Here is a 25,442-nt window from a genome sequence, read left to right on the forward strand (position 1 = left end):
TGCTACTATACTTTATGCTTTTCCACTCTACACCACTCCATTCTACAGTATTTCACTCAAAGGCCCTCCGCTCTACTGTACAACATGTTACTGCACTCTTCAACAATATAGTCTATAGCACTCCATTGTACACAACTCTACTCTATGACATGCAACTCTACTGTACACCATTCCACTATACCCACTCAGCTGTGTGGTATTCCACTCTACACCACTCCACCCTACACCAATCCACTTCACTCCACTCTACATCACTCAACTTCACATTACTCTACTCTGTGCCACTCCACTGTATGCAATTCAATGTATGGTATCCGACTCTACCCAATTCCATTGTATGTCACTCCACTCTACTGTACCCCACTCTATGCTACTATACAACACTCCACTTCACACCGCTCCACTCTCCAACACCTTACTCCACTCTATGCATCTCCACTCAACAACACTCTACTACACTGTATGACACTATACCCCACTCCATGCTCCTAAACACTACTCTTCAACCCTCTACTTCACTTGACAGGACTTTCCAGCACTCTACAGCACCCCACTCTCCTCTACTATATGATACACCACTACAACTTCTGACAGTTTAATCGACTCCATGCTAGCCCACCGTATTGTATTGCACTCCATGTGACTCTAACCTACAACACGCCACTCCAGCTCTATGCCACTTTACTCCACTGTATACTACTCCACTCTATGACACTACACTCTATGACACTCTGTACTGTACAACACTCCACTTCAATAATCATTGAAATTCAAGTAAAAATCCAAAGTTTAAACCTTAGTTGTAATTAGGAAAACTCTTTATTCTTTCTGTAAAAGTGTGGCTACCGGGTTCACTACATTCTGTAAGGAGATGCATGTGTTATAACAAATTGAAGGTGGTGTGTAAGTTATAAATGTAAGGTATAACTATAACTTTAGAATTTCTAATGTTTGTTTATTTTATGTTTGGTTGGTATAGAAAGAATAAATAAAGTTTGCCAAGGTTTAGCTTTTGTTTTTTTTCACTGAGGTATAGTTGCTCGAAATACCTCTAACTACGCTTTCATCTCTTTCCATGTCCGTATGTTAGTAGGCAGGGAAAGAGATGAAATCTTCGCTTTCAGCAAGCGAGAGCATTTTACATCTCCCGCTTGCTGAAAGCAGATTGTTTGCTCTTGCTTTGCGGAAGCTGTCAGCTCCTGCCAACAAAAAACATACAGTTACCTTCCAAGGGTGGGCACCAGGGGAGGTAGCAGGAGCCAGCTCAGTGAGCCCTCAGGGTCAGGTGTGGCTCCAAGATGGGATTCACGCGGCCCCCTCCATGTTTTCAATTTTGCCCTGGGGAGGTGATGGTCCCCGGGACACAGGGTCCACGCAAACCACCTCTAAATCATTCTGTAGCCCCGGGGAGTTAGTGGTCCCCTCAAATATCTCAAAAACTACTGAACAGATTTATACCAATTTTAAAAAAAGTTGATCTGCGGGCCAAAATCCACATTTTTGCTAAATTTGGTGTCCTTTCACCCAGTGGTTTGAGCTGCAGGCGTGTCTAAAGAGTCTATGGGAATTAAAATGGGAAACACACTTCTTTTTTCTCTGCCCCCACTTGACGGATCATCCCGAAACTTTCCATGCATCAACAAGACCCAATGTAACACTTCTTTCTGAAAATTCTGTGAAGATTTGTAAAGTGTTGCCAAAGATATAGGCAAGCCAAAAAACGCTTTATTCAATATAAACTAGGTCCTAACTATTACTGCCTACTGGTGACCATTAGTAGGTGTTTTATATAAATATATATATATATATATATATATATATATATATATATATATATATATATATCAAGGCCATGCATGGCTCAGGTTGGGTGTGTATAGGGGTTAGGCTGCAAGTCTGTGTATGGCGTGGGGTTCGGTGCTCATAGCGGGTTGGCCGCCAAGCTCCTGCGGCCAATTCCCACTGCGCACGGCCAAAGGCTTTGCATGGCATGAGGTTTGGTGCTTACAGGAAGTTGGCTTCAGGGCCTGACCACGGGCCAGGTCCTGTGTCCAAGCCTCGCCACGCAGCAGCCAAAGGCTGTTAGCGATGGTGGTTGGATTAACTTAAAGTAATTAAAATTAAATAAGTAAACATAGAATTTCACTGAAATAAACAAAGGTTACAGGGATGTTATAGATAGGAAATAGAATTAGAAAAAAAAATCATTCACTGAAAAAATCAAACGTTACAGGGACGTTATATTTAGGTTCACATTATATATATATATATATATATATATATATATATATATATATATATATATATATATATACATGTGTGTGTGTGTGTATATAGAAATTGACTATCTCCTATTGGATAAAACACATTCATAAGTGGGTGAGGAAAAAATATGCTTTCCTGTGAGAGAGTCGAATTCTTACCTGGCTTTTCTGGAACAGCAGGTCAGGGTGCCTGGTGGTGAGGACATGGTACTCAATTGGTATGAGTTGGAGATGGGATTTAATTCTGCCTCCAGTAAGAGCACATGACTCCTGTATCCTGGAGAAGTTTTCCTTCACCGCCTACTTTCGTCATGCTACTTCTTCTTGAGCTACTACACGGTGTGGCTTTACTACCAGTGCATTGATCTGTCAACTCCTGCCATGTGGCCACCTTCCCCATCCCACTGAGGTTGTATTGGGGCAGACCATGTAGTTCCATGTAAGAATCAACTAGAAATGTCACAAGGTTTGCCTTCCTACTTAAATGCCTATTCCTCTTGAGTGGGACTGGCTGGCTTTTGCAATCTGTAAGTGTTATGTGGTATTCTGCAAGTGAGGCAGTCTTAGGAAAAGAGGGCAAAGTCTTGGGTTTAGGGGTGACTGTAGGGTCAATGAGTGTCAGATGTCTGAGACTGGGGTCACATGTGTAGTTTTTACCTATTCCCCTTTATTTAGAGGTCTTTACTATGATGATGGATATCTCTACCACATCAGGCAAAGAACTCGAATGTCAGGCATGCCACAATAGTGGTAACTTTACTGTCATATTTTCCGTCGTTGGAAGCTTCGCCCCTCCTGAGTGGGTGGAGACTTGTACATCCTGCTAGTAGAGATTTTTACATGTTATTGGTGAATACAACTGTAGGTGAGAGCTATGTCTAGGTGTAACTCTGCACATAGCTTTCTCTATCTGAATTGGGCCCAAAGATTCAATTCTATGATGCCATTGGCGGTCAAAGGAACATGATCTGACTTTCAATACATCTGGCATGTTTAGGAAGTGACGAACCTGAACTGGAAGATGCAGCTCCGTGTAGAATGAATAAAGGTGAAGTTGTCTCTGTTGCTTGCTGGATTGGCCACGGCTTAACAGACCATAAAACACACAAGAAAAAGCAGCAACTATGCAAATGGAAAGGAATATGGGTAAATGCTACACATACCAGGTTTTGAATAAAAATTGAAAATAATTTGGTGAAATACTTTTCATTGTAAAACTCAACTCAACAAATTACTATATGGGTCATCAATTCCCAGTTACCATTAATCCTTCACTGTAAGGAGTGAAGCCGACAGTGGAAGCTGAAGAAGGCTGAATCGATTATGAGTGGAGGGTACTTATTGCAAGGATGTGTTTGCAACAATTATTGCGACAGTTGGCAAAGGACAGCAGTTCTTAACTTGGAGTGCGTGACTGCCTAGAAAAATTAAATAATAAAGCAAACTAATATAGCAAAAATACATGTTTTTTTTTTTTTAAAAAGCAGAATTGAAAAAGCTCTGCAAATGTCAAGGAATTTGAAACTGGAGACTAAAAATTAAGTAGGCATCCTTAGCTATAATCGGGGGAGCAGTGAAAAATCAGCAATCAGTAATATGGAGGATATGTTGCCTTAATTGAAGCAATAATATGTACCAACAAAAAAGAAAATGCTTTCGGACAAAAAAGACAGTGAGTCTAGCACACTGCGTCGTCTTTTAGATTGAAAACCATATTTCGAAAATCTCCAACATTCCCATTACAATTAAGATTTTTTTTATTTTTTTTTTGTTAACAAATTAAATAAAAGGATTCTGAATATGTGCATTTGATGTATAGTTGTTTCTGTATTTTCTGTGTATGGTTTTGAGGTTCAAATAGTAGAAATTGCTTAGGCAGGGGTCCCCAGCTTCCAGTAGTGACGCAAAGGAGTTCACCGAATTAAAAATGGCCTAGGATACCTGTGTTTTTTCTGTTTCAAGACCTTATTATTGAGCGATCGTGTCACAATTTTTAAAGGGCATTTTTTCTATTGCTCCGTTATTTTGTCATCCCAAATATAGAATCCTCAGCACGAAGCTGGCAAGGATTTAATTGAGGACAGAACACGAATGCAGGTAGCCCAGAGGAAGACTTCTTTCGTTGGCATATCAGTTGCTGGTTTGATGCCATGAACCCACTTCCATGCACAGAAGCAACCCGACTTACGCGAAACCGAGGAAGACAGTCCAGCATGTCTTTGAGAAGCCAAAAATGGGGCTATGAACAGACAAAAAGAAATGTGGCTTTTGTTTTCCACATTACCGCGGTTTTAATTAGAGCTCCGTTCTGCCCTACCTCGTAGCCCTAGAAATGAGAGCCTGCTTTGCGAACGGCACCTCCAATGTACTTCGACAAGGTATTTTCCTTTATCAGAAATGTTCCTTTGTCATTTTTTTAAAATTTAAAATCTTTGCTATGATGCAATTACTCATCATGGCTTTACAATAATGCATTGTTTCGAGTAAAAACAAATTGGTGGTTTTCTGAACATTTCCAGTTGCTATACATGTCCTGATCCTCCTCTGTGAAGAAAACCCCACTTACTTTTCCACGTCTAAACTAAGGGTAGTTGTTAATCTGCCATGCTTATAACTTATATTCTCTCTGTGGTGTAAATATTTGCAGAACTTCTGTTTGGTCTCCAGCCTGTAATGAGTGGACACTGGCAACACAGTTACTGTGAGGAGCAGTGAGTATCAGCAAGCTCCTACTTCGAAAGGGTCCCAATGCTGAGAAGGTACACTCTGAATGCCACCTGGAATTGGAAACAGAATAACTAGTGAGACAAGCATTGGCAAAGCCAATAGGTTGCGCCTATGCAAGAGCTATTGGCTTTCCAATGTGTTTTGGACATGTTGCACACCGGCGTGGCTGCTGTTCAGCATGGCTAAATGATAGTAGTGTAGAGGTGAGTGATTTGGAGTGTCATAGACTGGAATGGTTAAGAGTGGCATAGAGTGTTGTGCATTGGAGTCACTTAGAGTGCCATACAGTGGAGTGGTGTAGAGTAGAGTGGGCTGGTGTAGTAACTTTTGAGTGCAGAGAATTGTTCTCCTAGGCTGCATTTTGACAATCAGCAGCAGTCAGGCCATCTTGGCTACCAGCTTACCAAGGCAGGCTCCATCCACTTTCGTGACCCTGTATCTGTAACAGGAAATCAGCGAACTGATTCTTGGAGTCACTTATTTTGTGTGGGACTCAGGGAAGACTTTACCTCAAGTAGTGTACCACAGGCACAGTCCTTTCTTTGCTATCCCAAGGGTCAGTCGGTGCAGTCCAGTCTTTGGTGCAGTCTCTATTTGCAGGGTCCAGAGAACAGCAAAGAAGTCTTTCTTCAGTCCTCTCTTCAGAGCAGATGTGATCTGAATTCTGGATGCCAGAGGTGTCACATTTATGCCCATTACGAGCCCAGGGGGATGAGGTGGTCAACTAGCCAATAGGCCTACCAGGTCTCTCCTGCCTGAAGACAACTTCCTGCAAACTGTGGCATCTAGCTGTGCCATGGTCTACTATTCTCGCTACTCTCAGAATGGCAGAACCCATCTCTTGGTATGTGGAGCTTTGTAGCAAACTTCTAGAGATGCTGCTACCCGAGGGCTATACTGTCCACGGGAAAACTGATTTGGCAACTGTTCTCTGTCCCCAACACCATCCTGCTCATGTGTTTTCACTTTCCTTTCAAATGTGGCTTGCACTTTGAAGCTCACTTTTTGGGCTCCCACCCTTTCTGGGTTTCCTGCAAGGAAGGAGTAACACCTTTTCCAATGACAGGCCCTTTGTGTTTCTTCCTGAGAGCCTTTCACAGCTCTCCCAAGGATGGCAGAAGGCTGTCTCGTGGACAGCAACCATAAACAGTCACTGGCAACTTGGGCAACAGAGTGGCAACTTTATCAAAGTGCAATTTACTTAGAAGTAACATTAAATTTGATTTGTACATCTGGTTATGTTTAACTTAATGATACTTTTGATACCTGAAATACCACCTTTAGTAGGCCCATTCAAAAGTTAGCACATCTGAGTTGTTAGCATGTAACCCTGTGCTTGCAAATTGGGCTACTAGCTTTTCTATAGCAAAAATGACAATTTGATGTTTTTACTGTTAGGACACATATAAACATACGTCCTAATTTTTAATATACAGCACTCTGTCTTAGGACTTGATAGGCCTGCCTTGGAGGTGACACATATATTAAAAAGGAAGGTCTGGATTTTGTCATTATCGTAAATGGCAAAGTCGAGATAGTAGTTCAAAAGCTGCTCTGCCAGCCAGCAATGGCAGTCTGGAAGCCTTGATTTGCTTTGTCACACTTGTGGTTGCACAATAAGTCCTGCAGTCAATTAAGGCTATTTTAACTACAGGCTCTGTGTGCCCCTGGTGCCATATACTAGGGACTTTCAAGTGAGTTAAACTCTGCCAATTGTGGGTGAGCCAATTAAACAGATACCTTTACAAGGGTCAGAGCACTGGCACTAAGGTCTAGATAGCAGGTTTCAGTGCAGCTTCGGAGTCGGAAAGCTAACAGCATTAGTCCAAAACCTTGGGGTCATCATGCAAAAAAGGCATTTCTTTACTATAATGAATAAGGTAGGCTTTGCCAAGAAGTCTACAGTGGCTTTATTTAGTTTTCCAAATGATTTTTCCTGTTAGAATGTTTGTGGTTATTTTTGTTTTTAAGTATGGTGTCTTGGCTGTATGATTTGTCTGTTGTCTTTAGCTATGTGTCAGTTATATGACTCTATGAGAGGGGCAAATGCATTATTACAATATAACATTATAAAGCTCTTTCTATCTGAAGACCACTGAGTGCTTTAGAAACAGATTTCCTACAATCCTGTCCGTGGATATATCTGATTCTGTGGTCTTTACTATGTTTCTATAGTTAAGAAGTTAATGTCACATAACTGCTCTATGATTTGCACATTTCAACAAAACAAATTATTCTAGCTCAAATTGGTCAAAGGTTCTTTAAACAAACATTGTCAAAGCCAATAGGTCTTACTTATGTGCAATCTTTCAGATTTGTTGATATTTTTAAGCCATGTTTTACAGCAGCACGGCTGCTGTGCAGTGTGGCTGAAAGTATTTTTTTTTTATTTTTTATAAAAAGCTTTCAGCCATGCTGCTTTACAACAGGAAAAAAAATTGACAAAGCCAAGAAATCTTGCACAGGCAAGACCTATTGGCTTTGCCAGTGCTTGTTATCAGTTGATGCTATAGTTTTATCTTATGAACTGGACGTAAAAATAGTTTTTGGAAGGTACGCCCGATGGGCACAGTAGAGAGCATTTTTCCTGCCCGGTACTGCATCCTTGTGACAGGCTGTGTTGGCACCTGTATGCTGGTCATCCGTCCTTGCCAGTGACATTGCTTCTGCTGTGGCATGCAGTGTTTGATGGCTCCAGAGCGGAGCATCCTGGAATGTCACTCAGTGATCACAACAGGGCGACTTGCAAAGTGAGGGCAGGGTGAGAACAATGCGAACAGGGAGGAGAAAAGCATGACATTTGCTGGCATTTAAATGTCCTACGTCAGATTCCACTGCTGTGGAACAGAAGGCGCCCCACGCTCTAACAGTGCATCAGCAATTCAATTTTATTTGCTTACCCTTTCCCTTAACTATCCCGTAAGAAGAAACTGTAATAATAGATCACTGTTTTTATCAAATTTAAGGAGTACGTGAATTTGCTGACCATAAGGAGTTCATCGCATCTGAATACCGTCCCCACATTTAAGGAGTGCAGGACCACATTTCTGAAAACTGCAGCCTGGTTCAAAACAATATAAGGAGCAGCAACTAGGCTTGGTTACCAAGGTTCATTTTGACAGTATAGGAAAACGTAAGAAGCAAGCCGTGGACTTGGCAATCTAATGTATTAATGAAAAAACCCTAAAAATGAACTACAGTCATGTAATTACAAATAACAGGCCCTATTGGGATCCCAAGCTGTGAAAACCAGCCCACCAATGCCCCTATACTGATGTCCATTTATTCACAGTGTTTGGGTGTTTGGTGTGGATATACAATATGGGCAATCATTGAAGTTTGGTGATAGAAAAAAAAATCAAGAAGGGAAATTAAATACTCATCTACAGCCGACTTTGTTATATTTTTAAGTTTCAAGCACTTAAAAACATGCAAGATAATTTCAACAATATTCTGAGTATACAGATCCCAACCACTGCTGTACACAGAGCAGATCTTGCTCTATCATAGTCATTTTCACCTCGCAGCTTATAAGGGGTTAAGCAAAGATGTGGCACTCAAAGCGGGCCAGCTGAAATGGGTGCCATAGAGAAGCACTGATCAGGTGGCACGAGCACTTTCTTTATACACAAGGGGCCCTTTGCAGAGAGGAGGCGCCACAATGCACGATTCTACGCACTATGCTGCAAATAGGCTTTCTCCAGGAATCATTTCACCAAAATACTTTTTAATACTGGCCAAGGGAGCTTTCAGTAGGAAGCAGGAATACGAGCAGCAAAGCCAATTCTGTTGGTCCATGCTCTCGGGGAGGGCTAAACACAGGAAGAGGCATGGTTCATGCATGCAATGAACAAATGGGTAGAAAGAATCTGTGTGAGACAATGGAGCTAGCAAATGGGAAGACTATGCGTAGGCTGAAGCCCACATATTGAATACAACAGTCTCTTCTAGACAGCTCATGCGCTGTCTAGCCGAGACCTAAAAACCACCACACATGGTGCTGCACAGTGACAGATCCTCTGCAATATTTAAATGGTCTCCTCTCAGTTCCTCTTTACTGTACTAATCTGTTAGACTGGTACTAAAGAGGTGAAGCGTTTTCCTAGGAACAGTAATATGTGTTAAAAGGACAAAATAGGGAAATAATATTACCAGAGAATTTGAAGCACAATTTGTAATTTCTTTCTGCAACTCTGTCTCAATATCATCTTCTCCAAGACCACATAATTCCCAAGACCTTGCTTATAAAACAGTATTTTCTATAAAGGAGCTTGTCCGGCGTCTGGCCTGGGTGTGGGAAGACAGAGGGTGGATAGGTTCAGTGGTTTCTTCTCAGACCCATACATTGAAGGGTGCTCTGTGGGTACTTTTATGTTAATATGTATAAAACAGAATGGTCTTGAAACATAGGAGCATATGCCCGTTCAAGGTTGGGCAAAAAGAAAATCCAAACATGGCTGCCCCTAAATAGCACTAATTCGCAGTAGAGGAAAGTAGTCAGAAGAAGGTATCTCGGCAGATAAGATGGGGAATTATACTAACAGGGCCTCAGACCACAATCACAGTCAGGCTAAAGATAAAAGAAAAGCAATCACTACTATAATGTTACAGCTGATCAAGATCTTATCATCAAAACTGCATCTGTCGGCACTGGGATTCATAAATGTGAATGCCCTCCGGACCTCTGAGGACTTAGAGGTAGAGGACCATTAGGACTTCCTGAAAAAATAAATCACTGATCTTCTCAATTTTAAGTTTGTCTGCCATTTTAGGACGACATTGAACCACACATGCCCTTAAGAGTAAAATGTGATATGCTTGTGTAAAAATGATTCACCAATACCTCTGCAAAATCCTACCTCTTCTGGTCAATGAGTAACAAATGTTGTTCATCAAGGCTGTGCTTGATAGGCATTAGTTCTTTGCAAACACTTCTTATAGATTTATCTTTAGCTAAAGGATTTTGGAGACAACAACCATCTCTTCCACCAAGTCATCAAGTGATTCTTTTACCTACAGGAGAACATTGGCAACAGAAACCATGTGATTGAACTCCAGCTGTGTTCATAAAAATCAATTAGAGCGATATTTATGAAGGCCCTTGCACCACCTTGCGCCATATTAGTGTAATTTGTTTTACGCTAATCTGGCAGTAGGGGGGCAATAATGCGGCGCCATATTTACAAAGTGGTGCAATGCATGTATTGTGCCACTTTACAACCCCTTGCGTCACATTACACCTGCACCAGGTTTAATGTATACAAGGGGGGGCGTTCCGGGCTAAGAGGGCTGTAAAAATGGTGCAAAGGGATCTATGTGATTCCTTTGCACCATTTTTATTGGCATTTTTAACACCTGCTCTTTGCAGGCGTTAAAAAGAGGCTTCCATTATATTCAATGGACCTCTGGGTTATTTGCAGGATTAGCGTCAACGTTTTTGACTCTATTCCTGCAAAGCACCGGACTAGCGTAAAAAATGTTGACTCTAGTCCCGCTAACTACCGCCATGGTGTGCCATATTTTAATAGGGCGCACACATGGTGACGTTAGGAGGGTGCTCAGGGGCGCAAGAAAAGTGGCACTGCACTAGGTGCAGCACCACGTTTCATAAATATGCCTCTTAATCTTTTGTTCAGTAGCTTTTTCATCTCAACTCATTTTGTCTATCATATTCTTATTCATGATCCCAAAAGTATTTAACATTAATCTGGCCCTAAGTGGGGAGGGTATGCCCAGAGACGTGGGTCCCGTGCTCACTTTGCCACTGGATTCAATCTAGCCTGGATGATGAAGGGTGATACCCTGAAACCGGTACCAGGATGCTTGTTTCTGGTCAAGGGAGGACCTGGCATGGCAGTTCGGGCTGGACTGTTTCCAACAGGATCAAGACTGATTTGCCGATGGATGGGTCCAAACTGGGGTGGCATGTTGAGCAAAAGAACAATGGATTAAACCCAGATCTGTGACTGGGGGTGAGTGTCTTAAACTTTTCTGCACTCCGTCCGTCATCCTTTTGTGTTTCTGAAGTTGCCCTAAGTGGAAGGGTATGCCCAGACGTGGGTCCGTTGCTCACTTTGCCACTGGATTCAAGCTAGCCTGGCTGATGAAGGGTGATACCATGAAACCAGTTCCAGGATGTTTGTTCCCAGTCCAAGGAGGACCTGGCCTGACAGTTCGGGCTGGGCTGATCCCTTGGGGAACAGGGCCAAGACTGATTTGCATATGGCTGGGTCCAAACAGGGGTGGCATGGTGAGCAAAAGAATGATGGATTAAGCCCAGATCTGTGACTGGGGGTGAGTGTTTGAAAAGTTTCAGCACTCCGTCCATCATCCTTTTGTGCTGCATTAAACTGGTTATGTCATTGTTCACCTTAAAAGAGCATATCAATGCCTTATTCCCTTTGTTAATGTGCAAAGTCCATTGGGTTGAGTATATGTTACTGACTGAAATTTGTTATTCACTTTATTCATCGTTTTCTTACCCTGAAGAGAAAATTGCTGAAAATCACAGCATACAGCTGGATCCCAGTGATTCAAATGAACAAAGCTAATTCAAATGCCTGAGAAAATTTGGACCCGCCAAAATAGAAAGAGAGGACATTGGTACTTAAGAACTCAACCAGAGTAACAAGGAGACAGTGGTAAGACTTCCATACGTGTGTTAAATGTGTTTGTTTGAAGTCCATGACATGCAGATCTTGCATATTGAGTAAAATAATACCTGCTATCAGGGACAGTCTACAATCCAGGCTGCAAAGTCTTAGAAATCTTCTTGTAAGCCCTTAAACAGTCATTTTCATTAGCATAGCACCAGTGCAATAATGTACATGAAATAATCACTATAAATCAAAATTAGCAATGCACTGAAAAGCAGGGAAGTCAAGGAGGCAAACTCATCTGCAATAATCTTTTCACTAACAGAAACTACCTGCTATACGAGATTGTTTACGAACAATTATAAACAATTGACAATGCGAGGACTTAAGGAACTCCAATTAGTTAGAACATTAATGTACCCAGAAACATGAAGTTCCAGCACCCAACTGAGCCCAAGAGGTCTGACCTTGGGTGTAAGAACATGAATGAGAGCTGCAATTCAATCAACAGGTTGTCAATATTTGTAATTATCATTCAGTTTGGTAGGACTCGAAATAGAGATTGCTGGTACAGTTTTCAACCCTTTACTTAAATTTTTTTAATGGTTAAATCCTTTATTGTAATATAATATGATTTTCAATGGAATTACAGAATAAAGCATGAAGCGTGTTCCATATAATTATACCTGTTCTAAGCTAAATGAATTGAGAAAGAGAGTGTCAGCAGACCCAATAAAGAGTTCAAGGTTCAAGAGGTGAAAACATAAAAGCTGTAATAGAGCTTCCCATAAGGAGAGGTCCAAGAAACTCAGTAGAGTCTCAAAATAGTATAAATGTAAAAGTACAATCAAAACGTATTTCCCAGAATGAACCTGAAAAACATCAACAAAGAGTCTGAGTTAGAATGTATTGGGTCAAAGAGCTCTCTAGAAAGTCTGTAAGGGGGACTCTCATACGATCTAGGAAAAGCATCTCCCCTCACTAGTCTGGGAACACACATTTGTACAACAAAACATGTAATGTTCAATGGAGACAGCGGTGCATCTGGACCAACAGAATGACAAGGCCTTTAAGGTGACAGGACAGCTTCCATCGATTTAGCAAGCTTGACGAAGAACAACCTAAACAAAAGATAAATTGAACTAAATTTCGTGATACCATTAACAATTTGGTTTCATGCTTTCAGTACTTCCTTCTATAAGACAAAACAAGTCAAGGTAAGTAAAGCACATAACTCTACGAGATCACTCCTGTTCCCATGCACTTCTACTGACAGGTTCTATTCATAAAGAAACAACTTTTTAAGCTAAAGCTAATCATTTCAATACTATATTATGTTTTACATGGGTCAAATGGGCCAGCAAGCTAAATCCCAACACAATCCCCATTCATACTGCTTTTACAAGAATGCATTTGCGTCATGATATACATTTATGGCCATGACACGGGTCAAAGCAAAACAAAGGAGATAGGGAAGAAATAGGAAAATGCATTGGTTAGTGTTTTAAGCTAAATTCATGTCTTCATGAAAACTTATGTGTGCAAAACCAGTTTTAAACAGCATTTATTAGAGTCCTCCATGATATATCATACATGTTAAATATGCCAATATTGAATTAGTAAAACACTTTCACACTATCAACATTATTGAAGTTAAAAAATAGCTTTTGAATTATTCTCAAGACAGCCATAAGAAATGGTTTGTGCATGCCACCCTGCAAAGCAAAGTAGATGGGAATACGTTTCCACGGGGTACATGTATTAACGTGCCTTCATATGATTCTGTGATCCTTAAATAAGAATTGGATGAAAATACTAAACAATATTCTTGATTCGGAGTGATAATGCACAGGCCATTAAAGAAGCAATGGTGCGACAAAGTAAAATATACACATGAAATTGAAGCGAGACAAGCATGGGAATAAATGGAAAAATAATCATGCTGATTTGGAGAAATTTTAAGGCAGAAAGCAATACACTTACAGTTCATAAATGAGATTGTTTATTTGGACAAACATATACATTTCACAAGACATTCAAACACCTTATATTTCTTTGCCAAATGTGTGATAACATCAGGCCCAACATCACGAAAAACAACTCTAGTTCAGAAGCAGAAAAACAGAGAGTAAAGAGGAAGCCATGTCAAGATATCCTGTTTTAGACAAACAATGTTCTCAGATTGGGTAGGCCACAGAAAACATTTTAATATTTGAGCTCGGAGTCCCATTTAAAGTCATGACACAGAACGGGTGTGAATAAACAAGAAATTGCCCAAAAGTAAGGCTTGGAATGAAGTAAGAACTGGATCTGGGAAACACAAACTGAGCCAACCATGAAAATAAATCAAAATGTGATTCTGAATTTGCTGTCACATATACAGCATAAGGCTAACCAAAAACATGTATTTGGCCCTAACAATTTTGAACAGGCATTGATAAAGGCTGCCACATATATGCTTGCCAAAAAGGTAAAACTAAGGAAACAATTTGCTAGACAAGAAAGAAAATAGTTGGGACATGTGCACTCTGAATTGATCAAATGTGATTACAAATGGTCTGGGAGTATTAAGTCCTATATTTTGTAATAAAATCCTCCATTGTGAGGTAAATAAGGATCACATATTTCTTCACAGCATCTTTTTTAACTAGACAGGACAATATTAGCTTTCACATCCAAAAAGCAACAAGTGCTTGTGGAGAGAATGGTTGCCAACAAAATTAGCTTGTAAGCACTCACTACCCCCAAATTTGCCATCAAGTTGAGGGTTCAGAGTTGAGGAGTCTGCATCCTTTTTAGGTCTGGTTAGCCAAAACCTTTTGATTTTACTAAAGTTGTATGTTTAATAAACTTCTACGGGCTCATAGCCAACACTCTTAATCCATTGGTCTGTTATTGAGTCATTCAAATATGTTTCCTCCCACTACAATATACAGCATGGGCAGTGGGTCTACCTACTTTAGATATTGGCTAACTTCACGGTGATTAATGGCATTTTGTCTCTGGACAAGGAGCACATCCACATACAAAGTAGTTACCTTTAGTGCCAGGGAATACTATGGCAATGTGTAATTTGTGAGAGTAAAAAACATGTGCTAGTGTTAGCCACTGTTTTTTTTCATTAGATAAGCGATGCCTTGTGTGGTACATCAACAAAAGTTTGTAAATCCTATGCCAAATCAAGCTACAACGCAGTCAAAACTCTGGGAGCCAACACTAGACTTACTGGCTTTGCCAATACTTATTGAGGAATGCTCAGTTTTTACAATGCAAAGTCCCCATTAACCTTAGGAACTGCTAACGCGTCCCTTTATGATAATTTATTACACATCAGGACTCGTTTTAGGCCAATGAATCTTTTGACCCAGTTGAGAGACACCTCAGGACGAGATAGCTAATCAATATGTCAATCAATACGTCAATAATGTCATCAATATTTATCATAACAATACATTTCAAAGTCATTAATCAATTCAAAACTCTACCATGACCTTGCAGCCATGAATAACCACACCAGTTTAGTAGAATTTTATAAGTTTTATTCCCTATTAATTACAATCTAAGAGCAGATGCGTTAATCTCAAAACCAAGAAACATAATAGCATAGTCACGATATGGCAACTTTGATAAGATTTCATTAAAGCGAGAATCACAAACATCAGAACATAACACGGCATGAACATAGAACAATTTAGCAGAATGTCAATAACGCGTCAGTTCAACAAAGCATAGATTCGGTCGTTTGTCTATTTACGTCAGTTTAGTGAACACCTGTCCTAACCACTGATTAGCATTAGCATGTTGGGCTTCATGCAAAACAATTTAGAACACTAATTTGGAAAAAATCTAACTAGGGTCTCTGTCAAAAAGTAAGCAGTTGGTACCTAGAAAGGAAAGCAAACAGACAAATCACAAATGCATTGTCATAATTACCCTCCAAGGTTTAGGTCAGCGCACAGGTTCAGTCTTCGTCTTCAGGACATCAGTCAATTCGCCATCAGTCAAAACTCATCTCCGGGGCAAAAGGGCACTTCCCTCATAAGGAGGTAAAGTATAACATGGACAAATCTAAGGGTGAGGATGGTTTCAAGTAAAGCAACAAGTCACCAAACAGAGTGACAGAGTTTCTGGATAAAATCAATAGCATTCCCTAACCCACCTAAATGTCTCCCTGTGACATGGGTTTTTATCCCTTTTCCATTGTACATTCCCCCAAAACTCTATTGGACATTTGTTATACCCCACTATCTTTAACCTATCAGAAAATACATTAGGTCACCTAACGCTTCACCCCATATTATTTTACAAGTCTTTGATTGGTCCCCATAATTGACGTTTTCAGAGGTGGCACGTCCGGTATGATTTAATCTTTTTGTAATTCTTTGCACATCTTTTGGTCAGCAGCTCCATTGTCTTCACCGGTTTGAATGACCTTGTACATTACATTAATCTACACTGTTTCAATTGGTTTTTAACATTTATTCTGCAAACAAGAAAAAGGCTGTGAGAACGGATCTAACATGGTTACATTCGTCTTCTAGTTTGAAGGAAAAAAAACATGCAGGGTTGTGTCCTTTTATGAGTCAGCACACTGCAAAATAGAAAATACATTTAATATGAGAGCCAAGCAGCTAAGCTTCGGCTCATGCTAACTTAAGGCCTATGAGGATTTCAGCACAGATTCAATAACGCAATCATTAGTACAAACTTATTTAAACATAATATAAACATTTTAGTCATCATTATCAGTCTACGTATACATTGGCGGCCACTCCCCATGGTCACATTTCAGGTGCACGTTTAAGCAAAATTATTATTATTATTATTATAGTTTCTATGCAGCATTATCACACATTATTTAATAAACATTTCATGTTAATATAGATTATGTATAATACGCTCTCTCAGAACCATCGCAGACTGGGCAGGATCATAGTACTTTTCCCCTTTCTCATGATTCCACTGATTTTAGGGCATTGAACACCTAATACAAAAATGTAAGCCTCCTTAAAGCTCCTCACTCTTTCGTTCTACACTCCTCACACAGTAAAAGATACAAACTTCTTCAGACTTTGTGTCAGGTGCCTTGAAGGCAATCAGTGAAATCCGTGTCTAATATCCATGTGTTTTAGATTTTGAGTTGTCAGGCTTCTGTAATAGGAGGGGTGAAGGGACTGGTGTGTGTGTGTGTGGGGGAGGGGGGTGGGGGGGGGTCGCCACGTGCCTTAAAAGTAAAGCTGAACTGTGACGGGAATGAGGGGTTTCAGATAGCTGTGAATCTGTTCAGCACGTCTTGTGAATGTCAAAACTCCTGTTACCGCTTTGAAGGGTGTCTAACCAGCCCCTCATATTTGGTTACCCCCAGCCAGCCTCCATCCCGCCCCACCCCCGCTACAAGGCAGGTGGTGACATCCTCATTCCACACAGCCTGCCCCCTGGACACCAGGGCTGGCTAATTCCAAGCCGTGTTCTGCCATCACCTGCCTCATTAGGGCCTCGCCTGTGTGGACATGATGACAGCCGAGGGAAGCATGTTCTACGCCGAGCGTGAAGAGTTTGTTCTCTGGTTCACTGAGTTTCTGCTAAATCAGGGGCCGGTGTGGGCCTGAGGAAATGTTTAAACACAGTGAAGTGCTGCTTATTTGTGCTATGTAAACTCTGGCGGCCACAGTTTACTTTACTGTCAGAAACGTCTTCGCTTGCCACTGAGCAGAGCCTCTGTGGAGCAGGCGCGAAGACACTGAGCTGCCAAGTTTACAACAACAATTATTATTCTATTATTTCTCTCATCAGTTAAGCTGGCTTCCGAGTGTCACTACACTGTGAGTTTCGAGAATACTGCGAACGTCCCTAGAGAGAGACCATGATTCAGACGCTTGAATTTACATAAAAACAAAACAGTTGCACTTTGTGGCTACATGGGTGTCTGTGGTCTCCCTGGGGACAGGATGTTGGTGCAATGGAGACAGCTTGATTTGAGACTAATCAGCTCATAGAACATATGTATGAGGACCCTTAAGTGGTTGCGCTCTCTAATGGCAGAATGTGTAAACGTCTTTTAGATTTTTTTATATTTAAAATCTTTTTTGTCAATAACTCCAGGGTGGACATCCACATACTGAATAGGTGAATACATTTCCAATCATCACACATTTAGGGGCAAATTTATAGTGCCCTAATCCCACCTTGCCCCACATTAACATCACTGTTTTTGATGTTAATGTGGCTCAACGAGCCCTGAAATCTCCGGCCTTATTTACAGGATGGCCACTCTGTAACCCTTTGCGCTACATTATGCCTGCGCCAGGCATAATGTATGCAAAGGGGGCATTCCCCCATTAGTGGAGCCAGAAAAATGCCATAAGGAAATCTATGAAATTTCCTTATGCCGTTTTTTACGGCACTTTTAACGCCTGCTCAAGAGCAGGCATTAAAAAGGGCCTTCCACTCTTTATAGTGGGGCCCTATGTACTCTGCAGGAGTAGCACCAACGTTTTGCACTCCTGCAGAGTGCATCAATAGTGTCATGAAAAATTACGCTATTGCCCCCTACCCTACCTATTTTAAATACGGCGCACACATGGTGGCAGTAGGGGGGTGCTAAGGGCCGCAAGGTGCAGCACCCCTTTCCATCAATCTGCCCCTTAATGTCAATTAGAGTTTCACTGCGCTTTTAACTTAACAGACATCACAGTTCATGATTATCTCCTTTATGGATCAAGGAAACAGGTAAGTGGGAAAATAAAGGTTGAGGAGCTTCATCTTGCTCCCCTCACTCGTCAAAAATCTACTAAACTATGGTAAGACTGGCCCTAAAGTCACCAAGCTGAACTCTAAATTTCATCCTGGCTCATAACATGTTCACTTTTTCAGTGGAGTAGCTATCAGTATAGAAGTAACTGTGGCATCGAGGCCTGGGATTTGAGTGGCCCCAACTATGATTTTCTTTTACGAACCGTTAACTCCCTACATCCGATACTCAATCAGCTTCATTGCTCGCCTTCCTTTACTCCACACTGCAAGTATTTTATCACATATTTCTTATTCAGAGACAAATTTAGGGAAAACTCCAGCCCATTGAGGACTTTAGGTGCCACTTGTCGACTTTCTTTGGATGGAGAGCTGTTCTAACTGGAAGGGCAAGAACCAAGGTGGCCTCATCCTTTGTCATCCACTCGATCCATCTAGCTGGAACATCTTAGCCTTCCGGATAACTTTCATGCACCTGCAGTGTTCTGCAGATGGGGTCACACCTTAATTGCCAGCAGATGCTCATTAAGAAATGCAGGTATAAAATGTTCTACTTTGCCCAAATCTGTCCTCCGATGCTTAGTAGGTACAGTGATAATGAAGGCTTTTTTATTTTTATTGGTCTTTACAGGCATTTAGAAATGACAGCATAGAGACATAAGGAAATGGTGCAGTAATCCAGTATTGCAAACACAAGTATATATCGTGATCAATACCTGGTTAGTAGCATGTACATGATGTAGCAGTATACATGCAAAGCCATTTAACTACAATGGGCCAGGCAATACAAACAATTTCAACTAGTAAATAGTGCCAGGTACTGTCCCATCACCCACCTTTTCCCCAGAACATAGATCCATTGATGGACCCCTCCTGTCTAGGGTAGAGCGATGGCATCGCTGGTGAAGAGAAAGGAGAAAAGCGCCACAGGAACAACAACTCTCTCCCATCAGGGTTATCAGGCGCCAAAGGCCCTGAAATCATAGGTATAATAAAGTGATGCCAACATTCTTGAATAGTATACCTTAGCAGATGTGCCTTTCCAGGGCGGACTATCTTCAGACTTAGAGTTAATGGTCGTCCCATAGAGCTGGCAAGGTGAGAGCTTGCAACAGATTCTACCTTATCTCGATATAGATCTCTTTGCCACAGCTTCAAGTCTGGGGCACTAGGAGCTCTCCAGTACATAGTGATTAGACACTTGGCTAGGACCAATTCCAGGTTGAGAATCTCATCGGTGGGCCTTTTACCCTCCATCCTCACCATGAGCCCCAGAAGACTTATTTTAAGGTCACCGAGGTTCAAGCTCCCTGTCCATATTCCTAGTTGGATGGTGAGGTCCTCCCACCAGTGCTCTGTTACTCTGCAGGACCCAACCATGTATCCAAATATGGCTCCTGCTTGACCACACCTGGAACACACCATGGGCACCTGAGAATGCAAGGTCTGCAGGCATTCGGGTGTCAGAAGTGTCATTTGGAGAAAATTTAACTGAATGAGTTTCAATGGAGTGTTTATCAAGAGTTAGAAAACATATTGTAGGGCCCAATCCTATTCAGTGACATGCACAAGATATCCAGATCTCCATCCCATTTGATTCACAAAGAGGCCAGTGTCTTAAGCCTATTTCTATGTATAGCTCGATAGGCCAATGTAATTAAATGCCAGCCATTACCCGTGGTCCACAGTGTGTGGGTGAATGCTTAGCACAATTATTTAATGCCTGGGTCAGACCAGGCATTAGGGGACCTATGGACCCATTTCCATGGTTAAACACCATGGAATGGGTCCACCGGTGCCTTCCCAAACCCCAGGAACATCCCCATCCCCACCAGAGGGTCACCGGAGGATGGGGACCCCATCCCAGGTCAGTAATTTTTATATTTTATTTTGCCATGGAGGGCCCTACCTTGGGGCCCCCTGCATGGCACAGGGTGCAAAGGCCCATGCCCAGGGGACCCCACCATTGGGGTGGTGGGCATGATTTTGGTGGTTGTGCAACAGGAAATGGTGCTAGTCTGGTTAGAGTCATTTTTTTGTGCCTCTAACCAAGCTAGCGTCATTTTTTGATGCACAACCCCCTCCTTCCATACTGCTACCCCCACCCGGCTAGCATCTTTTTTTAAGACGCTTGCACCATTCTATTAATACGGCACCCAGCTGCCATTGTAAAATGATGCAAGCCGGCGCTATACTGTTTGGTGCACAACTGAGTTCCCCCAGTTTTGCACCAAAAAGTTTCAATATGGGCCTAAGAGAGAAAACACAATAGTATGAAAAATAACCAATATTTTTGAGGACTTTCAAAACAGAGAAAGAGAGAGTGTATATGCGGTTTTGTCTGTATGCAGAAATTCCTGGTGAAATCCCACTGACACCTCACAACATGCAGTTGAAAGCACCTGTACTCAACTATTTCTGAGAAAAAAAACATTTATAATGGGGGGGGTGGTGTAGCACCCCAAACACCCGCCCTGAAGCTACACCTCTGACAAAGCGCCACTGTGGGCAACAAGTGTTGCCAGATTTTTAGTAATTTAACTAATCTGAGCAGCAACAAGTATGTTTTGGTAAAATCTGCAAGTTATGCAGAAAACACCACACCCACAGGTTCGCACAATTCCAGTGACTGTGCAAATAACTTATCCTTCCTCATTTGGAAGAGGAAGATAGGTGTGATTTTGCATGAGGAGATGCCACTTACGAGCATGGAAGTTCTGTTGGGAATTAGGATTTTCCAACATTTATGACACTTAAGTGAGGAGAGGTGGATACTAAAAGGGAAATGGGACATGCAAATGATTAGACCCACTTATCATTGTGGGCCTCTAACGCTTTTCTGGCATTTCACTTGAGGTTCACAGTTACAGTTTCCTTAATCAAGTACAAGCAATAAACAAACTGTAAACACAAGAATGTTTGTAAAAGTCCAATATTTTAGCTGTGATTTAGTGAAGACTTGAGATTTTACTAAAATGATATGTTTAATATATTTACTTATAGGGGCTTTCAGTCTGTCCTCTTCATCTATTGGTTTGTTATTGGATGATTCACATTTTTCTTCTGCCCACTACAGCATACTGTATGTGGCAGTGGGTCAGCGCACTTCAGCCACTAACTAACTTCACTGTGTGCGTAATTGCATGTTGCCCTTTCACTTGAAGGGCATTCACACAAGAAGATCCCATATGTTCAATGGACAACAATAGCAAAGTGTGCTTTTGAGACCAAAAAATAGTTTTACAGCTTTGCCAACAATAAAGTTTTCAAAAACCAAGACAAAACGAAACAAAAGTTGACAGATGCAAAAGGTTGGCAACCAATGCTAGAGATATTGGTTTTGCCTGTGATTCCTAAGTAGATATAATATACTTACTTGTAGGAACTTTCAGCCAGCCCTCTTTTCCTATTGGTCTACTATTAAATAATTATTTTTTTCTCCTACCCACTTCAGCATACACCACAGGACAATGGGTGAACCCACTTCAGCCATTGGCTAACTTCACTGAGAATGAAAACATCCTGCCTCTTTTGCATGGAACACATTCACACACAAAGCGGTTCCCTTCAGTGCCTGACAGTTCTATGGCAATGAGTGCTTTTTGAGACTGAAAAAGAAACAGTTCAGCTCTTCCCTATTTTAGGTTGAAGCGTACCAGACACAGCTGCCTAGTTTGGTGTAGACGTTTTGGAGACATTCGGAAGGCTTTCCTGGGAATGCATTCTGCCCATTGCTTACCATTTGCTTTGTGGTTTGTAACTCACATTTGCTGTCTTTAATTGCTTTTGGCTGTCCAGCTTGAGTTCAACCCGCCTGTTGAGCATATCCTATTTACTGTCTTCTTCCACTGTGCTTGCTTTCTGTAAATGGCCCTTTAAATCTTTTTCTTACCTTCTTACATTTGCTGTGCATTCAAAGGTCAAATGTCAGACTCTGCCTTCCAGGGAGCTTGGTTTTCACTATTCTATATCTGACTTCAAAGTGAGAGAATTTACATGGCAATCTTGCTGTAAGCAAAAAGTTATTTTATGGCACACAACAACATTTTAATTGTCTGTAGATGAACTGCGTTGATATTTAAGAATATATCTGAATTAGGAGAGCACAAATGAAGCACATTTCTTGGAATTCTGAAGTGTGGTGGAAAAAGTATTTTAATACGCTCAAAACAAATCAATACACTAGGTGATGACATTTCCTCACATTATCATTTGTGTGCTCTATACTTTTAACAGTAAAACTGTTTGTCTGTGCAACTGCAATTGTCATTTCAACTGAAAATGTGTTTTAATGGCAGTGTATGACCACACCTTTGATATTCCACTTTATGCCACTCCAATCTACTCTGCACCACTCCAAGCCATTGCACTCTACTCCACACCACTCCGCTCTACACCACTCCACTCTGCGTCACTGCACTCTACTTTGCACCATGCTACTCCATGCCACTGCATTCTACACCTCTCTGCTCTACTGTGCACCACTCTACTGTATGCCAAAGCAATCCACGCCACTCTACTCTTCACTACTGCACTTTTTGCCTCTGCGCTCTACACCTCTTCACTCTACACCACTTTCCTCTGCAACATTGCACTCTATACCAATATACTCTATGCCAACACACTCTATGCCAATGCACTCTACTCTGTACCACTCTACTTTATGACTGCACTCAATGCCAATGCACTCTATGTTACTCTAATCTACTCTGCACCATTGCACTTTACCCCAGAGCAATATCCCACTGCACTGTACCCTGCACTTCCACTCTACCCTGCACAACTTCACTCTAATCACTTCACGCTATTCTGAAACCTACTCTATGAAACTGCACTCCACACCAGTGCACTCTACAATACTCTACTCTCCTCTGCACCACTCTACTCTGCAACACAGCTCTCTGCACCAATACACTTTACATTGTACCACTCCATGCCACTGCACTCTATGCCAATCCACTCTATGCCACATGAATCTACTTTGCACTGCTGCACTCTATGCCGCTGTACACTACACCTGCATTCTACATCACTTTGCTCTACACCACTACCCTCTACCCGCACCACTCCATTCTACACCACTTTACTTTACTCTGAAACAAATTACTCTATGCCACTGCACTTTATGCCATTCTACTTAATTCTGTGCTACTCCAATCTGTGCCACTCCACTCTACACCACTGCAATATGCGCTGCACCCACTCTACTTTAGGCCACTGCCCTCTTCAGCACTCTACTCTAAACCACTGCACTCTATGCCACTGCACTAGACACCACTCTACACAAAACCAGTGCAAACTATGCCACTGCACTCTATGCCATTCTTCTCTATACCACTGCACTCTACGCCACTATACCCTACTCTGCCGCACTCTACTCTACAGTACTGCACTGTACGTCACTCTACTTTGCACACTGCACTCTATGTCACTGCACTCTACACCACTTTGTTCTATTCTGCACCACTGTACTCTACACCACTGTTCTCTATGCCACTTTACACCACTCCACTGCATACCAATGCACTCTACACCACTGCACTCTATGACACTCTACTCTGAAACACTGTAATCTCTGCCACTAAACTCCACACCACTCTGCTCTGCACCACTGTACCCTATACCACTGCAGTCTATGCCACTCCACCCAACTCTACACCTCTATATGTTACTCCACTTCAATCTTTACCAATGCACTCTAACCAGTACACTCTATGCCATTCTACTCTGCAACAATCCACTTTAGGCCACTGCACTGTACTGTACTCTGCACTACTATTCTCTGCGTCTTTGTGGCCTGCTCTGCATCAATCTGCTGTATGCCACTGCAGTCTATGATGCTGCACTCTGCACCACTCTATGCCACTGCACTCTACTCCACTCTACTCTACATCACTGTACTCTATGCCACTGCACTCTGGGCTACTCTAGTTCACTTCACCCAACTCTAATCTACGCAACTTAATTCTACGATGCTCCCACATTACACTCTATGACACACCACTTTACAATACTCCACTCTGTGCCTCTCCACGCCACTCTGTTCTTTGACACAAACTTTTAGCCATGCTGAACAGGAGCCACTCTAGTGTACAACATGGCTAAAACAAATTGGCTAAGCCAATAGCTTTTGCATAGGTTAGATCTATTGGCTTTGCCAATTCCTGTTTCTAATATTGTTGAGGGCCCACCAGCTCACCACTGATAAAGTTTTAATAAAAATAAATATTGGAAAAACAATGAAAAAAGCAAGCATTGACAAAACTAAAAAACTGGCAGCCAAAACTCACTTATTGGCTTTGCCAAAACTTTTTCAAGTGTTTTGGTAATTTCCTTTGCGGTAGATTTGTGATCGGTCACTTTACTTGCAAAGACTCTGTTGGACCTAACCTTTTTTGCAGGGTCATCCCCAAACTTTTGGCCTCATTACTCCTATTTTCTCTGACCTGTATTTCTTTTGGCTCTAGGACTCTGGGCACTTTACCACTGCTGACCAGTGCTAAATTGCAAGGGCTCTCTGCCTAAAGTGTATTTGTGATTGGTTTATCCATGGTTGGTATATTTGTTTTTCTAGTAAGTCCCTAGTAAGGTGTACCAGAGGTGCCCAGGTTCTGTGAATCTAATGCTACTAATTGGCCTGCAGCACTGATTGTGCCACTCACATGAGTAGCCCTGTAAACATATCTCAGACCTGCCACTGCAGTGTCTAAGTAGGTAGTTTGGAACTGCCAATTCGACCTGGCAAGTGTACCCACTTGCCAGGCCTAAACCTTCCCTTTTACTACATGGAGGTCACCCCTAAGGTAGTGCCAAGGCAGCCCTATGGGCAGGATGCAGTGTATTTAAAAGGTAGGACATGTACTGGTGTGTTTTACATGACCTGACAGTGAAGTACTGCTAAATTCGTTTTTCACTATTGCAAGGCCTAGCTCTCCCATAGGTTAACATGGGGATTGCCTTGAAATATATTTTAAGTGTAATTTCCCATGGAGAGCAGATAGAGATGTGGAGTTTGGGGTCTCTGAATTCACAATTTAAAAATACATCCTTAGGTGAAGATGGATTTTCGATTGAATGTTTGAAAATGGCACTTTTAAAAAGTGGG

General features: G+C 41.6%; 1 long non-coding RNA gene across 1 annotated transcript in view; it reads right to left on the minus strand.

Annotated features, from left to right (window-relative positions):
• Positions 1–12,195: 12,195 nt before the first annotated feature.
• The window catches only part of LOC138283322 (uncharacterized), a 133,648-nt gene continuing 120,401 nt past the window's right edge, over positions 12,196–25,442 (minus strand). The window contains exon 3 of the long non-coding RNA XR_011201188.1: positions 12,196–12,708. This is a non-coding gene — a long non-coding RNA (uncharacterized lncRNA). The remainder of the gene's footprint in view (positions 12,709–25,442) is intronic.

The sequence above is a fragment of the Pleurodeles waltl genome, chromosome 3_1 (genome assembly GCF_031143425.1).
Source record: "Pleurodeles waltl isolate 20211129_DDA chromosome 3_1, aPleWal1.hap1.20221129, whole genome shotgun sequence".
In the NCBI taxonomy this organism is placed as follows: domain Eukaryota; kingdom Metazoa; phylum Chordata; class Amphibia; order Caudata; family Salamandridae; genus Pleurodeles; species Pleurodeles waltl.